Source organism: Punica granatum, chromosome 1 (genome assembly GCF_007655135.1).
Source record: "Punica granatum isolate Tunisia-2019 chromosome 1, ASM765513v2, whole genome shotgun sequence".
Classification (NCBI taxonomy): domain Eukaryota; kingdom Viridiplantae; phylum Streptophyta; class Magnoliopsida; order Myrtales; family Lythraceae; genus Punica; species Punica granatum.
Window position 1 is genome coordinate 1,650,599 of NC_045127.1, and position 12,966 is coordinate 1,663,564.

Consider the following 12,966-nt stretch of genomic DNA (forward strand, 5'->3'; position numbering starts at 1 on the left):
TGTAGCCTCCTGCCAGGCCTTTGGCCCAGTTTACTCATTTTATACATTGCGCGTAATTCGCGAAATCGAGTGATTACTTGGACGAAATCCGTACACCCCTCGTCATAAAAAAAAAGGTACATACGTCATTTATTTTTACCATTAACTTTTACAAGATATTACGTTTATTTGGAAATTATATAATCTTATATAGAGAGAATTGATTGATGACCCTTATCTGCATGCATCGTGTATTGTGATGTTTATGGCTCTATATAAATATATATATATATATATTAGTTAAATATTTAAAAATTGCTTATGAGATCGGCATGATACGAGGTCCTTGGAGGGGCAATAAGAACATAAACTTTTCGATTTATAGGAAGTGAATAACAGTAATTTTATGAAAAATTGAAGAACGTTATACAAATTTTCTTATATCATCTCCACCACAAGGTGGAGAAGCCGTCTCCCTTGGCTAGTTGGCCAAGGGAGACGCACATTGGGAGACTCACGCCTCTACATAGAGATCAATTGGTGGTTGCTATGTGACAGTAATGGGCTCTACGCAACCGTAGTTGTCTCTTTTTTTAAAATTTAATTTGAAATATTTTAAAAGCTACAAAATGTAAAAGATAGAGAATAGCTTGTGGAAAGCATCCCTCCGTTCACCTTGTGGTCATTTGTTCGAATCTTCTCATATTCTTTTTATTTCCTCCATTTTCTTTTAAAAAAAATTTAAAAACTTTGAAATTATTTTTTTATTTTTTAATTATGTTTAATTAATTAAAATTATTATTAATATATATTCATTATATTCATTTAATTAATATAATATGTATGTGGGCTCTCATCGGAGACTTGAGAAGAGAGATTTACATTGGAGTGAGATGTCTTTTTTTTCTTAAATGTGTCTATGTTTGATGTGGCATCTATATGGCAGCCCTAAGGCCCACTTCGGTTACTCAACATGCATTGAAGATGGTCTTAGAACATCATAATTTTAGGGGAACGACTGCTCTCTTAGCCTGCTTCAGTCCATCCTTGCTTGGTATGTTAGTCTCATCTAAGCACACGGATAATGGTTCTTTTATTTAGAAAATTCAAAAGAATTTTTGTATTAGAAGCGCTACATGCATATTAGGATATATGCAATATTTCTATTTAAAATTTTAGTTCACAATCGGAGAACCTTTTCCCTCTCCAAATGTCTTTTTTTGTTTTTATTTTCTTTTTTCGTCCAATATTTTTAAACCTGACCTGACAAGGTAGCAGTGTAACACGATTGATCCGTCAAGTCAAATAAAAAACACCCAATTTACTTATAAATGTTTATTTTTAATTCAAGAACTCTAAAAAGATATTCATTGCTACTTAAATAGTGTTTACTCATAGACACCTTCGTTTTTTATGTAGAATATGGCAAAAAAGCAACAAAGATTAACAAAATAAAATATCCATTTGACTGGAGGTAGCAACAACCGAATTAATGATGCAAAATAATATTAGAAGTAGGCAATTTCTAGTAAAGTCAGAAAATAATACACATTAAGACTAATGGCCATGATTTACGGGAAAACCTAATCTTATACAATTTAAAAATAAATTCATTGATGCGAATCAGATTGATTGGGAAAGTTCACTTTGGCATGCCCACTCATCAGACGCTAGGAAATATATATAATATAATTCATCAGATTCAATAATATTTTCTTTTCAAAATTATGAAATTTTATTTGAAAACAAAAGAATAAATTTCGCTGGCTTTTAAGTTTTTCTTTTTCCGAGATAAAAGAGCGAAAAGTTGAGAGTTTGTTTTTTTGAGTTTTGTTTGCTCCGATCCCGATCGAGGGGGCCTAAAAAGTAGACTGCCAGCATCATCTCAAGATGCGAATCCAATATGCCAGCATCTTTCTGATTAGCTCATATATGTGTGTGTGTATATATATATTTGTGTGTGTATTGCAAGTATAAATATGACTACTAATTTATATTCGAATGCGCATATTTAATAAGAGAGTATATGTGGACTGCTGATCTGAAAAGAGCATAAGAATGAATACCCGGACATTTGGGCAAAGTTCCAAATTCTTTGGGAGAAAGTAATATTAATTTGAAAGATGCTTTTGCATTTTCCATGAAGAGAGAAAAAAAAAGAAAAAAGAAAAAAGAAAAACAGCATAAGAAAGAAGAATGCGCGCACACGCACAATAATATTCTAGTTTCCAAATCGATCTACAAGGATCAAGTTGGGCTATTTCGTGCGATGCTTCCCAGTTGGACTCATTCCAAAACGAGGTATGGAGATACATAGACCGAAATATAATATGCGATGTGTCTCGAGAATCAATCATACAGCAAATGCGATCGCAAAGTACTCATAACAGGAATCGGAATTATTTTTCAAGGAGCAGTTGCAATGATTCTGGTTCCTAGTGCCCATGCCCTATACGGGGAAACATAGTGCTGAGGGGATAATATCGGATAGGACAAAAACTTCGTGGCACTACTAAAAAACAAGTAAATTAGCGACGGCCAAATCCCTCACTAATAAGGTTTAGTGATGGCCTTCTAATCCCTATAAGGGATATTTTCCTAGCTAAATTTAGCGAGGGAATTGCAAGGTCCATTCCCTCGCTAAAGACAGACATAATTTTTTTTTTCTTTGTTTGCTATGCGAGGGATTCACTAATCCCTCACTAAAGCCGGAATGCAAAAGTATTCAATTGGTCGAGGAGTACCGTCCTTCCCATATGCCTTGGGTGTCTGCTATCGTGAAGAATTGTGTACGGGTGACTCCATTTGAGGCCGGGCTTGCTCTTGTGAAGGAAATGTATTCTGATGCATTTCATAAACCTGCAAAATAAAATTCAAGTAAATTAGTACATTAATATTATAAAAAAAAACATGTATCAAGCAAATTTCGCTACAAGAAATGTTTATAGAAACGTTATATCACTCACGAATCATCATAGGCCCAAGACTAATGACCTTCATGACGCAGGATGAAATCATGGAGCATCATGTGGCATGAATAAAGTTGCCTCCACGCCTCTGATTCAGTATGTTGAATCGAACCCATCGGAGGTGTATCTCTATGTCTGAGCTGTTTCGACTGCATCTAATTGTGTGGCCTACGTTCATGGGGCCATCCTGCCCACGATTCCCACTTGGAACTCGTGCCATGCTCTTCTTCTTACCTCGAGCACGTTGTTCAGACATCTACATTGAAACAAATTCAAACAAATGATTAGTCATATTCGATTAAAATGAGAGTATAATTGATTATATTGCATAACATTAAATAATACAAAAGATCATTCAATTATTGAATATATTCGTAGAAATTATGCTACCAAAAAGCACTCATCAATTTCAATGAAAACGAGTTCAATCATCATCATCAACAACATCATCATATTGGGCAGCATCATCGTTATCAGCATCATTACCCCAATCGAAACCATCCAACCTATCTTCATCATACGCACTACGAATATACTCATCATGATTATTGATATCAACCAATGTATGATCAATATTATCTGAAGTTATTAGACAAACATGTGGATGGTCTTTGTTATGATAATCAACTTCTAATGTCTCGAGAGTTTCTACTTTTCCACTAGGTTTCGTTTTAATAACAACTCACCATTGGAATCTATTTCTATCTTGAGTCAAGTATGGCACATAATAAACTTGTCTTGCTTGTCGAGCAATAATGAAGGGATCGTCACCCCCAATTCTACCACCATGCTTTACTTCCACAATCTCGGTGTCATCGTCTTTACAAATCCCAATATCTGATGTAGGGCGAACCATTGTCCTCAAAAAAAAATGACCGTCTTGCTTGGTAATCCAATATGGTCAAGTTCTAGAATCTCTTTTAAAATACCATAATAATCAATCGTAACTCCATCACCACTATCTCCTGTAACCCAAATACTATTGTTCCATGTCACATTTCCCTAGCAATGTCCATCTATCTGGAACTTGTACCCATTTACGAAGTATGTGGTATACTTTCTTACGTGCATTCCAAGGCCCCAAGCAAGATCTTGTAGCACTTGATCCTTGATCCCATTATTGGGATTATGTACCTATTATGACAAAATTATAATGAGATTTCTTCCCACATAAACATGCATATAATATCCTATCAGAGTAGACTGTGCTTACGAATGTCTTGAACAATTTGGCAAAATAATCCTTAATCATAGAGTAGCCATCATTTGGAGCTTTGGAAGAATTAACGAAATAACTGCATTTTCAATATCAACCTATAAGAGATTAGCCATAATCACAGTGCGGTAAAGTAAGGAGGTTATACTCATTTGATACTTTAATTTTTCTTACACAATAAAAGGCTTCACTTCAGGGTAATTCATTAGCACTGTATATTGTGCTGCATTTCAGTCCGCATCATTCAAGTATTCCTCACCAATATAACCAAAGACCGACCGGGTTAGTTGAAGACATCATACAGTGGTTACGCGCTACTTGATGAACCTCCATCATCGTCGCGTGGCACGCATGTTCTCCATGTTCGAACATCGTCTTCGAAGTAATATGAGGAGAAATTGCTTGTCTCACGAACCAAATAATCCACGCATATTGGGCCTTCAACCCTAGATTTCTGCTTGATGGTATGCTTTAGTTTCCCAAGGCACCTGTAAGCAAGGTCTTCGCCATCACTAATTATAACATAGCTAAATTAGAATTGGATGTTGAAGAAATCCTTTAAAAGGGTGGTTACCTCTCGAAAAGGAACATCCACCTATATGGTATGGGCCTTCTATATCGTGTCTCCTCTATTAAATGCACTGGCAAATGTTCCACAACGTCGAAGAAGGCAGGGGGGAAATTTCTCCCCAGTTTGTATAGGATAATAAGGATGTTCTACTCCATAACGTCCAAGTCTTCATGCCTTAGGTCGTGGAACACAAATCTTGAAAGAACTTGTTGAGCTCTGTCAAGGGGTTCCATATGTGACCAGGACGATCTCTAAAGGCTATGGGCAGCAATTGTTCCATGAACACATATCAGTCATGTCTCTTTCATCCTTGGAAAGTGTAATGGTCGATGTTGACTGATTTGGCCAGGTTCGAGGAATATCCATCCGACATTCGAAGATTCATAACCCATTCACATATGGTTCTTCGTTAATTTCGCGGAAACACATATTAGGCCTTCGGCTTCTTAATCTGTCCATCCGACATCTGTACCAAATTTAGTTCCGCATGTCTACAAATTTCATCCATATATATACGGGTCATAACATTGTCTTTTGTCTTATCCTTGATGTTCATGACGGTGTTGAAGATATTGTCAAACAAATTATTCGCAACATGCATGACATCTAAATTGTGACGAATGTGATGATCTTTCCAAATGGCAACTCCCAAAAGATATAATGCTTTACGAAATTGTGATTTCTCCCGTAACCATCTGGATTGACCTGTGCCCCCTCTTCGGTAACCTTCTTCACATTTTCGTTAAGTCGGTATAAGATTTCTTCACCACTAGGCTTTGGAGGCGATGGGTCCTTCTCCTTATGCTTGGCTCATAAGTTCCTACCGTTTCTCCGTATGAATGCGATTCAGGCAATAACATTCTGTGACAATCGAACCAACAACACTTACGACCATTTCTGAGGTAGAAGGCTTTGCTATAACTCGTGTAGTGAGAGCAAGCCAATTCCCCTGGGTTACCCAACCAGACAACATTCCGTAAGCCAGGAAATCATTTATGGGGTGTTTGATTTTAGAGTTAAATAGAGTTGAATTTTGATTTTAATAGAGTTATAATGATTATGTTTTTGAATTATGAGAAAAAGTGTGAAAATGTAATGAATAGTTGGGAGAATTTAGTATTAAAAATTGAATTGAATGGTTAAAAAAATTGAAGAAAAAAGAAAAAATAATAATTGTATTGTTGACTTTTATTGTGTAGTGAGCAGAATTAAAGTTATAGTTAAAATTTTAAAAACCTACCCTAAAACCAAACAGGTTGTTATAGTCCATATCAAAGCTACCCTTATGATGAAATTTTTGCTTTGTGGAAGCATCATTAGTAAGCACTCCAACGTTCCATAGTTGCTTCAACTCATCGATCAATGGCTGCAAGTAAACATCTATCATTGTCTTTGGATCTTTGGGACCAAGGATAATACATGTCAAATAGCATATATTCCACCGTCATACACATCTTTGGGGGCAAGTTATATAGAGTCAAAATAACAAGCCAACAGGCATACGACTCTTTCTCTATAGTAAGTGGAGTGAACCCGTCCGTGCACAAACCGAGACGGATGTTACGAGGCTCGCGGGCCCAATTTTTGTGCGTGTTGTTAAAGTCCTTCCAAGCTTTTCCATCGGAGGATGACGCGTAACATTTTTTGATCGACGATTCTCGTAGTGCCATCTCATTTTGAACACTGACCTCGTTGAAGCGTACAACCTTTCATCAAATAGTGCATTTTTTTCTCTTCACCGCTTTTGGATTGCTGTGCTTGTCTAAATGTTGCTTGTATCTGGACTCTCCACATAATTTGCAACAGCTTAAATCAGAATCATCCTTGTAGTAAAACATGAAACCTTTCGGGCGACAATCGAATTTGACTGAGCTCAGATGAGAGATGACAATAACTTCTTCGCCTCATAGAAATTCTTGTGGACATTATTCATCTTCGGAGCCAACTCATTTCGTAGTAAGCCAAGAAGGTCATCCACATCGACTTGTGGGATATTATAATCACATTTCATGCTAAGATATCTCACGGCAATTGAAAGGGCGGAATGCCGCTCGCAACCATGCCATATAGGGTGGTTATAATTCTCCAAAAGCCAGTAAAATTTCATAGCCTTCGGATTAGGATCTTCACCACCCGTGTGATGGCCATAATCCTCTCCCATCGCATCATAGACCATGTCTCTATATCTATTTAATGAATTGTGAAGATCCTCAACTGCAGGAGGATTCGGAGCAAATCCGACAGAAGATGACTCCGTAAACGTTAGGCCACTCCTCCCTATGATCAGTCCAGTACCAATAATTTGGCTTGAAACCGTTCTTATACAGATCAAGCTGAACTTCGTCTGGATACATGAAATTTCCTTTAAATTGGCACTTTAAATATGGGAAAATAATTTTTCTTAGATCGTTATCTGCAGCAAATTGCTAGCGCGCTTAATAAATTCTCTCACCCCTATCCACGAAGGTTTTCTTAAGACCTCCCTTATTACGATTCGTCCTATCATACATCTACACATGATCTTCTGAAATATTCATCTATAAATAAAAAAGTATGAACATATATAACTTGAGAACTTATACGGCTATAAAGCAAAAACAAAAAATAATGTGCATCAATTCAGGAATGATAATACCCTTATTACTTCACAGCAATCAACAAAGAATAACCAAATCTACAACGGGAAGGTTAAACCTTCCCCAAAGCCCATCCTCCTTCTCCACAATCATTTAATTCGTAAAAGCGACTGCCCTAGGGTCATCAACAATCAAGACTCAATTTGCATTTTAAATATATATATATATATCGAAATTCGAGCATACCTCAACCTCATAAGCTCAATATCGGAGATAGCTCTAAAATGCAACCCACGGACCTACAATATTATAAGTTTAATTTGTTAATTAATTCTCAAATATTTGTAATTAGAATTGTTGATCGAAAATTTCAAAGTAAAATAATGATATTTTTTCAAGTGCAAAAAAACAAATTGTACTACTGATTCATAAATTTGATTTAAGTAAAATAAATCAAAATCGCTTAATAAATTTAATAAGTATACATTATTATATATAAAAATTTACTATTTAATAAAAATACATTATAATATATATAAATAAGTGCATTACAATTTGGGTTTAAAATCTTTATAATTAATGGGATTAGCAAATTAAGTTATAAAATATAATTTGATTTTTCATACTAAATTATTATAACTAATAAATTTCGAAAATGTACATAAATGTAACTAAAAAAGAAAAAAAATCAATACACAAACAATATATGCATATATATATATATCGATATTTATACCCTTCTATATATTTTTTGAGATCGCGGGGGACGGCGCCGGGAGGCCGAGCTCGGGGACAGATCAGATCTCTATAGAGCAGCGGAGGGGAGGAGCATGCAGATCATAGCACACGTAGCTCGGGATCGGGACGGATCAGAGGAGGCAACAGCAACTTCAGCGTTGAAGCTCGAAGGGCAGGCACAACACAGCTCGCAGGAGCTTCGAGAAGCTAATTCGAGGGATGGAGGGCACAACAGCAGAGAAGCTTCAGCGTGCTTGGGATGGAGGAGCTAGCAAAGAGGGACGGAGCAGCTTGGGAGCAGACCGGGATGCATGCAGCAGCACGGGAGTACAGTTGGGAGGCCGGGACGGAGGAGCAGCTCGGGACAGCAACAGCTCGGGATCCGCAGCTTGAGCTTAAGCTCGAATAGAGGAGCACAGAGGTGTGCTCTAGAATGGAGGAGCTGCAGATCTGCTAGGAGGACGTACAGCTAGAGGGACAGCTTGGGAGCTCCACCTCGAGCTCGAGCTCCGAGGGCAGAAGGCTGAGACGACAGAGGGAGAGAGCTCGGGAGTTCAGGGGCAGCGGGCAGAGCTGATCAGAGGTGAATGCAGAGGGCGAGCTTTCGAGGCGGCAGCTGGTAGGCAACTAAGGAGGCGCGACAACAGCTAATAATTCCAGGGAGGGGCCGGATGAAATTAGCTAGGCAGCGCATGGGAGAAGGATGGAGGGAGTGATGATGCTGCAACGCAGGGAGGGGAAGACAGTCTGCAACCTCGGGCCAGCTAACAATCAAGCTTTGACCAGTTTAATTTTTTCGTTTTTTTTAGTCGTAGAAGGATGATCAATTTTTTTGGGTAATCAACCTAAAAAAAAGTTCGTACTATTAAAAAATTTTCTAATCTAGCACAAATTTTAAAAAAACACGAAGTTTAAAAATCTTTTCTAATCTAACACGACGTCTCATTCCATACAAATAAACCTGTTAAATGCTGACGTGACCGTTACTTTTTGCACACATGAGCGTTATCCTCCACGTAAACGCCCTTAAGGCAATTGGCGGGCCCTTCCCCCCATTTCCATTTCCCTCAACTTACAGTTCCTCCTCCGTCTCCCGTAGAAAATTAGGGTTAGAAGAGGAGAAGAACATTGGGTAAATTGCGAGTTTTTGAGTCGGATTGAATTGTGATGTTGTTGTCGTCTTCAATTGAGCGCTTGGTGAATGAAATCCCTTACTCAATTTTGATAATTGGAACTCGTGGCAGGACCGCAAGCAAGAATTAGCCGAGCATGTGAGTTGACATGTAATCATGTGAGTCAGTTGAATTGGGTGAGTCTTCTAGCATTGTTCAATTGAGCGGTCGATAAATGCAATTCCTTACTGAATTTGGATAACTGGAAATCGTGGCAGGACCGCAAGCAAGAAGTATCCAAGCACGTGAGTTGAGATAACAGGTGGGTTAGTTGATCTGGGTGAGTCTTCTACGACAATTAACAACTCGAGCATATAAGGAATACAATCACAAGGTAAGAACCGCGCTATTAACTTCATGGAGTGAAGCCAATCCTGGAAGAAGATATGCCCCTCATTTACTGGTTTTCTAGTATTGAAAGTGCATCGCTATTTACTGGTTTTCTAGTAGTGTGTGCACATAGAATATACCCCTCATTTGTCATTGATAATATAATGCTAAGTAGTGGGAAAGGTACTTAGATTTCCTTATAAGTAAACGTTGGAAAATAATGAGTGTATATACAATAATATAGCCTTGTCCATGAAGATTTACACATATATGACATTTATTGTGCGTTTAGTTTTAAAGTTAAAGTAAAGTTGAGTTTTGATTTTAATTAGGTTGTAATGAGTGTGTTGTTGAATTATGAGAAAAAGTATAAAAAAAAGTAATGAATAGTTGATAAAATTTAATATTAAAAATTAAATTGAATGGTTAAAAAAATTAAAGAAAAAGAAAAAAGTAATAATTGTATTATTGACTTTTGTTGTGTAGTGAGTAGAGTTAAAATTAGAGTTGAAATTTTAAAGTCAGATTGCTAAATCAAACATGCTAGTTTTCTTTCGGATACATATCACTGAACAAGAAATATCCGATAAAAGAGATTTGATTCAGTAATATCATCATCAATTAAGAATCTAGAGGTTTTTAATTCGATTATCATAAGTAGGAATCCGCATACAATTTTGTTTTCCCATATCATATTTATTCCCTCCTTTATTAAAAAAAACTAATAAAGGCCAATTTGGATATTTGAATTAGGAAAAAATATATACCAATACTAGAAAAATGTTGTCATTTTTTTCTTAATGGTATTAATAAACACTAAATGCATTGTATTCTAATGATGTCAGTACCAAGGCAAGCCTTGGTATAACGGTTTAGAGTCATGCAAACTCTAAAATAATATTAGTTCTTTTTATAGAAGATTGTGATAATTTCAGAATTTTAAGGGGAAAAATGAGAGAGGAAAAAAAGCACATATAGATAAGATATATGCAAATATGTAATAAGTAAATTATTATTAACATATGCAAACAAAGTAAATTATATTCAGTATAACATGATGAAACTCTTTTTTTTTTAACATATATAAAGACGAAAATGCTCTTATCCTCATCTGTCTTGTATCTTTTCATTGAAATGGACTATGTAGAAGGCAACACACCGGAAAACGGATGTACGTGCAGTTTTTCTTGATTTTACGTGCTCATGTGCTAGGCCCGATATCCATGGATTTTAGCTGCTGGCAGGTCGTCTTTCCTTCGTGCTAAATTGTCTATAGTCAACGAAAGCAAAGACAATGCTGAGGACAACGAAGTTGAACTTTGATTAATTGGAATATTTGCCTTGAAGCTACCGTCTCCCTTGATAGGGGCATATGATTGCACATGGCGTCCAAGACGGCGATACAGAAGGAGTGATGGGTTAAGGTCACTGATTAATCATTATGGACTCGCAAGCGTCATTTGAAATAATCATCGACGCACCCTTAATTGTATCTGACAAACAGTAGTTCGCTCGAGAGGTCTGCGACATGCGCCCAGCCTGCATCTGTTCAAGCGGTTGACTCTTTATGACATGGGACATGCTCGAGAGCATTCGAAGGAGAAAAAAGACACACACACACAGACGCACGCGCACAATTTTATTATTTTTTTTTTGGTAGAGAAGGTACTAAACCGGCACACACTCACACACGTTTCATGACTTCCCTATAGTTTATTGGATATGCTCCTCATTTTTCATTGATAATGTAATGCTAAGTAGTGGGAAAAGTACTCGGATTTCTTTATAACTAAACGTTGGAAAATAATGAGTTTATATACAATTACATAGCCTTGTCCATGAAAATTAACACATCCATGACATTTAGTTTCTTTCAGATACATGTCACTGAACAAGAAATATCCGAGAAAAGAGATTTGGTTTAGTAATATCATCCACAATTAAGAATTTAGAGATTTTTAATTCGATTCTCACAAGTGGGAATCCGCATACTCTTTTGTTTTTTCATATCATATTTATTTCCTCCCTTGTTAAAAAAAAACTAATAAAGGCCAATTTGGATATTTGAATTAGGAAAAAACATATATCAATGTAGGAAAAATGTCGTCATTTTTTTTCTTAGCGATATTAAGTAATGAATACTAAATACATTGTATTCTAATGATGTCAATACCAAGGCAAGCCTTGGTATAACGGTTTAGAGCCACGCAAAACTCTAAAATGATATTAATTATTTTTATAGAAGTTTGTGATAATTTCAGAATTTTACGGGGAAAAATAAGAGAGAAAAAAAAAGCACATATAGATAAGATATATGCAAATATATAATACGTAAATTATTATTAACATATGCAAACAAAGTAAATTATATTCAGTATAACATGATGAAACTCTTTTTTTTTGTTAATATATATAAAGACGAAAATGCCGTTATCACTAAAGAAAACATGCAAGTCAAATTATGTGGCCACTCGGAGGCAATAAATTACTCCTATCAAGAGTAAAGACAAATCCTTAAACAAAGAATTAGATAACAACATAAACGTAAATGTAGAGAGGCATAAAAAACTCCACGAAATCTAACATATACATTCACAAACAATGTTAACATTTTCAACAAACAATTCTTTAGTGAAGTATGATAAATCATTTAAGATTTTTTCGTAAGTAATAGAAAATTTTGTGATTAAAGCAAAACGAGGAACTTAAAGCAATTCCACCTGCAAATATTAACAAACCATATTAAAAATTCGTTATGATTCTTTTTTTCTCTTGCGAATAATAATGAAAATGCGCTGTAAAAGTTAATTAACAACAACTATATATGATGTGTTCTCCACTTGAAGTTAGGTATATTGATAAATTTAGGAAGAATTGTTTTTAATCCTCAAAGAGGATTAATTTCAACGCTCAGCCATGGTCACCTCTTTTTTGCACCTTTTAGGGCACAAACCAAGGAAAATAATGACTAAAGAGATCAAATAATTCGCAAAAGCAAAGCACTGAAAAGGAAATTATAATTTATTGTCCATCTTTTTAATATATATATATATACACACACATACATATATGGACTATTTTTGTCTTACCTCACCGATAAGAAAAGCTTCTGTAAAGTGTAAACAATTTCATTATCCTTAACAGTTCCAAATATTTAAAATAATGTAAAAGTTAAACAATTTTGATTGACTCCCGGGAAAGATACCATTTTCATGTTTTATTTTATATATAAACACACGATTCGCATAACATACATACACGCGCGCGCGCAATAGTTGATTTGAGTGGGATTGGCGGCAAGGATATAAAGGTATCAAATTCTAATTGAAGACGCCGACCTTCACCCTGCAATCTCACTTGCCAAAATTGATATGCTAATCAAGCCCATTTGAAGCCTCATTTTCTTCTCATAAGA

The 12,966-nt window shown here is 36.0% G+C and overlaps 1 long non-coding RNA gene across 1 annotated transcript; it reads right to left on the minus strand.

The window, feature by feature from the left end:
• Positions 1–6,615: 6,615 nt before the first annotated feature.
• LOC116211509 lies at positions 6,616–8,828 on the minus strand. The gene is made up of 2 exons (XR_004157692.1): positions 8,048–8,828; positions 6,616–7,610 (listed from the first exon to the last, which is right to left on the minus strand). It is a non-coding gene; the product is annotated as an uncharacterized LOC116211509 (long non-coding RNA).
• Between the last annotated feature and the right edge of the window lie 4,138 nt (positions 8,829–12,966).